This window comes from Pseudorasbora parva, chromosome 7, assembly GCF_024679245.1.
Source record: "Pseudorasbora parva isolate DD20220531a chromosome 7, ASM2467924v1, whole genome shotgun sequence".
In the NCBI taxonomy this organism is placed as follows: domain Eukaryota; kingdom Metazoa; phylum Chordata; class Actinopteri; order Cypriniformes; family Gobionidae; genus Pseudorasbora; species Pseudorasbora parva.
Window position 1 is genome coordinate 45,558,267 of NC_090178.1, and position 5,859 is coordinate 45,564,125.

Consider the following 5,859-nt stretch of genomic DNA (forward strand, 5'->3'; position numbering starts at 1 on the left):
GCATGTCTTTGTTTTACTTTGTATGTCATAATTATGATTTACCAAGATTTTGTTGTTTCCTTATGTGGCAGACTTTTGCTTCCATACGTTTAGGAGTTTCACGAGAGGGTGAAAAAGATTTTGCTCATGTCACGTGAATTTCAAATCTTGCTGAAATGTCGCTAATGTGACCACTCCTTAATAAAAAGATAAACCTCCCATAGGCTTCTCCACTCCGCTGGCACCAGGTTGATTATGGCAAATACACTCTAATGACCATTTAAAGCCCTTTATGGTCTAATGCCGCAGTTTATCTGATGTGATTCATCTTCAGTCCTTCGCTGCGTTTCTTAGTGGTTGCCAAGTTCATCTTGGGTGGTGCGTCTAGCAGGGCTACGACCTTTACAGGCTGGAATTCACTCTCCCAACATCTCTGTGGAATTCCATCTCTTCTCAAGTTTAAAACTCAATTAAAGACGCATCTGTTTACTCTCTATCCCCGTTATTGAAATGTTTATGTATGCCGACTCGGTTCTTGTGATTGCAATCAATTTGTCCCTTGTTTTGTTGTACTCGTTTCTCCTGTCTCTTATACCTTTCTTTGCTGTGTAGTTTTTCCGTTCTTTCTTTTTGTTTCCGTTCCAAATGTTCCCCATCATGCAAAGCCAAGTGTCCATATGTTTCTGAAAGGTCTTCAACATTCCTGTGACAGAAACAGTCCTAACCCTTAAAACTCAACCATCCAAAAATCAGCACTTAATATAAATGCTGTTGAAGCCTCAAGACCAGCCTGACCCTAAACGTGAGATCTGGGTGATGTGACATCCAACAAGGGTGCTGATCTAGGTCTGACCCGCAAAATCACAGTCACCAACCGTACAGCTACTGCATTTAAAGACGCATGCACATAATAGTCATCCATTCAGAGGAGGATAAAGTACATAACTCTATTACTTGAGTAAAAGTACTACGGGTCAAATATTACTCTGCTACAAGTGAGGAAAGTACAGTAAAAGTACAGAAGTATTTGTTTTTTTAAAGTACTTAAGTATCAAAAGTAATTTTCTCTTGTCAATGCATTGCATTGTTGTATAAATGCACATTATGCCATCATGATGGTTTAAGGCAGTCAGTGACGCTCCATCTGACGTACTAGCATACGACTACCTTAAACTCATTTAAATACTTATATAAAAGTTACAAAGCTCTTTACAAAGCTGCTGTCACTTTAAGGCCGAATGCAAGGATCCAATACACCAGATATTCTCCCAACTGTTTCTTTTTCTCCCATATATTTACACTTTTGAACATTTTATGAGCGATGCAACAAGTGTACGCCAACTAAACTAATCTTTAATCTTTTCAGAAAACTGAAAAAAACGTTCTAAGTATGGCCACGGGTGCTCACACTGTGCCGAGGAACCTTCTTCCAATTTGCTATAAACTGACCAGTGTTGGGACACTTCATATGATCCTACAAGAGTTATTACTGAAAGGTTAAATCATCCACTGACTTTCAGGGCTGATACAGAAACTACTTTCGACTTTGATAGAAATGCAGTCGAGTAAAAAGTATATTTGTAATTCAAATGTAGGTGAAGTTAAAGGGGTACTTCAGCACTGGGAAGATGAATCTGTATTTAAACTGGGACATTAATGTAGTAGGAATGTGAAATTATTTTTGAATTTGAATTTCTATACTGAGAAAAGACAGAAAATGTATTTTTGTCTCATGGGGATGAAATACTACAATTCCCAGAATGCTTCGCTGCCCTGTGAGGCCACTCCCACAGCCACCGCTAATGAATCCCTTTTACTTTCCCACCACCGCGTTCATCTTCATAAAATCAGTTCAGTTAGAGAACAGACACTACAATTAAAACTGAACATGTCTGTTCAATATTTTGTGATTTAGCCGCTGAGGAAGTGTCCCAAACGCAGCAGGAGTAAGATTACGTGATGAGCTGAATGAGCTCTCGTGATGAGCTGAATGAGCTCTCGTGATGAGAGCTGAGATAAATGTGTCCACGCTCGCGGCAGTAGTTCTCAGCGCACGTTCAGTCTGGCGTGTTTTCCGTTCATGCCTTTGGAAGATTAACTTTCATAAGAATTAACTTGAGAAGTTAAAACACTCACTTTGCTCCGCCAGCTGCACCGTTTCCATTAATTTACATTTACATTTAATCATTTAGCAGACGCTTTTATCCAAAGCGACTTACAAAAAAGGGGAGAGCAATAGAAGCAACGAAACAAACAAGGCCAAAAACCTGTAAGAGCTGTAAGAAATCTCAATTAATTAGCACAATACACTTTTTTTTCTTTTTTTTTAATAGCCATCTACAACAAAAACTCACGTACGCAAATACAGAACACTAGATTTTGATAGCTATGATAACAACCCATTAGGTCTAAGGCTGATGCCCCAGCTGTTGTCGTTAATGCGGATTCAGTGGCCCAATGGGTTGGTTTTGTATGGCATTCTAGCTAAACGCGCAGCAATAGCCATCAACAACAAAGACTCACGTACGCAAAATACAGTACACTGGATTCTGATAGTTATGATAACTATGTAACATACCCGCCTGAAGGCACAAATCCGGATGAGAGACGTAGATATGATCCAGGAGTGTGCGCTTTTGGGCGTTGCTGTGGTGATCAGTAAGTGCTATTCTGTATTGGTCAGGTGCAATTGGAAAAGATGTGTCTTAAGATGTTTTTTAAAAATGGCTACAGACTCGGCAGCACGAATTGAGATCGGCAGGTCATTCCACCAGGTGGGAACGGTCCAGGAAAATGTCCGTGAGAGCGATTTCATGCCTCTTTGGGATGGAACCACGAGGCGCCGCTCGCTCGCAGAACGCAAGCTTCTGGAGGGTGTGTAAGTCTGAACAAGTGAGTTTAGGTATATTGGTGAAGAGCCAGTGGTTGTTTTGTAGGCGAGAACTAGAGCCTTGAATTTGAATTTAATTGCCTGAGGCTGTGAGCTAAGCTCTGAGTGCGACCCCATCCCCCATGTGCGAGTTGAAAACATGCGGAAATAGCTCCCTCTGCTGGCTGTAGTCTTTAGCGTCTGGCCAAACATTTTACCGAAGACGCAAATATACATCGTATACCGGAGTAATTTTTCCAGAAATAAAATGCATAAATCTCTCGTCTCAGGGGGATCTGAGAGGGGGGAGCATGATCATTCGAATATACTCCAGGGTTTCTACTGATAGAATATGCTAATCGCTGAAGTAACCCTTTAAAGTAATACATTTCCAGAAAAAATAATACTCAAGTAGAGTACAGATACTCAAAAAGTGTACTCAAGTAAATGTACTGAGTTGCTGTCCACCTCTGCATCCATCACTATGAGAAAGAGCCGAGAATACAGTAATGATGTGTGACAAAAGGTTGTTGAGATGCACAAATCTTAAAATGGCTATACGGTAATAGTTTAATTGTTGGAATACACATTTCCACTATCTAGGTAATAATTAAGAAGTTTAACTCAGCTGGAGATACCTGTAATAATAACAATATACTTGTCTTTATTAGCTCCTCAGACCTCTTCTATATAACCACAACTTGTTTGGAAAGGTTGCAATAAAAAAGCCTTTAGTGACATCAAATGGCAATCTCATGCACCTCCATTACTGGGACTTTCAGTGGGATTGGGGTTTATGGTCAGATGAGACTGAAATAAAGCTTATTGGAAAACCACCAGAGGTGGGTGCAGTCATGTAGAAATGTACCTCAAGTATGGTGGTGGAAATTTAATACGGTGTGGCTTATTTTCTCCCAAAGACCCAGAACAAGGGTTAGGATCCACGGTCTCATAAACTCAAAGTACCAGCAGATATTAAATCAACACCTGACTGACCATTCAGGAAGCTAAAACTGGGCCGTGGCTGGATCTTCCAGCAGGACAAAGATCAAAAGCACATCTCAAAATAGGTTTTGCCATGGATGTAGCACTCCTCTGACCAAAACCATCAACCTGTGGGATGAGCTAAAGAACAGCACATAGAGCTCTGAATCTGAAGGATCTGGAGATCTTCTGGATGGAGGAAGGGTCTCTGATCTCCTGCCATGTGTTCATCGACCCTATTACGTATTTGAAGAGATGATCCAGAGCTGTTATTTTGACAAAGGGAGGTTAAAAGTATTAAATGAAGGGGTGCCAATAATTGTGGAGCACATATATTTTTTTGTTTTATGAACTGTATGACCTTAAAGGTTCGATTTTCGTGAATATTTCGAATGAAAGACTATGAGGAGAAATGGCAGAAACAAATGTTCAGTCATTTTGCTCATATTTACCAAGAGTATTCACCTTTATACTTATTGTCAAATGAAATATGGCTATATTTTACTGCTGAGTGTACTGACAAGCTATAAACTAAAATATACATCTACATTAAAACCTGTATGTCATGTAATCCAGTATATTTGTAATTGCACATTTGGAAAGATTTATACAAAATAGTTTAACTTTTAATGATATATCAAAGAACACACAACAGTTACAATTAAAATCAAGTTATTTACATGTGCTTTAGTATGTTACTCAGCATATCAAAAATAAGTGTAATGATTTAAAAATGAATTAAAAGGTGTAATATGTTTTTAAAAGTGTACTTAAAGTTATGGAAGTGTACTCTCTTTAAGTAAGCTTAAGTGGCCTTTTATTTATTTCACTGATACTATATTATCTGCAAGTTCTGTTTTGTAAATAACATGCTTAAAACTAAACTAAAACTAAAGTACACAAGTGCATATTCAATCAAATAAAGCATTTCTGTTTCACAAGGGTCTCTAAAACTTACTAAACACCGATGTCACTGAAGACAACAGGGGAAAACAATCCTTAAATACAAAAAATAAAATAACACTCACCAAATAACTGTTTGGATGAAATCAACATAGGCTTTTTGACTTCCAATCTTTGTGTTTGTTTTATTACTTTCAAGGCTGTGCCTCAAATCAAACTACAGCATTTTTATTGTATTAATTACATGTTAGTGTCAGATTTAAGGGAGACTTTGTTTATTTCAGTCCATATATTCAATAATGTTGTAGACTCACTGCTGAATGCCCCAGTCCTGGAGCAAAACCATTCGAGAACAACAGTTCAAAATAAAATGCCACGGCGTCCCCTAGTGGCGTGAATAAACACAACAATCACTTCAAATCTGAATGATCTACTACAGTAGTGGCCAAAAGTGATGTCCAGCCCAGGAAAAATGACATATACAGCCTTTATTCAAATATTATTAGGCATGTGTTTAAAGATTTTTGTAAGCATACTGCATAGTTGTGCTTGTAGACGATTGTTTTATTTGTTTGCTGACATGTGGATTTTGTCCAGGCTGTCAAACAAAGAAATGGTGAACACATGCAAACATAAAACAGAACCTATTAAATATTAATAACTAATTATGTTGTAGTCACTGTATGCTTTTTGTGTTTCTATGCATTTTATTCATAGCTGTAGTTTGCCTTTTATTTTGCCAAATAATCTTGTCAGATAAATACCTTAAACAAGTCTTTTGTTCTACCCTCATAATAATAACATTTTCTCATTTTCTGATGGTTTAATCAAAATTGGTGGGTCATTAAGAACAAACATCCCCTCCAGACATCACTTTTGGACACTACTGTACATGTTCCTGGTCATCCTGAATGATTCATTGGCCCACATTACTCCAAAAAAATATACTTTGCTCAGTTTCTGAGGACTTTTCTATGTGCATGATATCACAAACCCACTACACATGACATAGCACCCGCTTTTCACAAACCAGTCAATTCCTTTATCATTTGTATTCCCCCCTAAATATCATGTTTTAATCTGAAATATTTCACATTATGAAAGTAAAATGGGATGCTGAATCA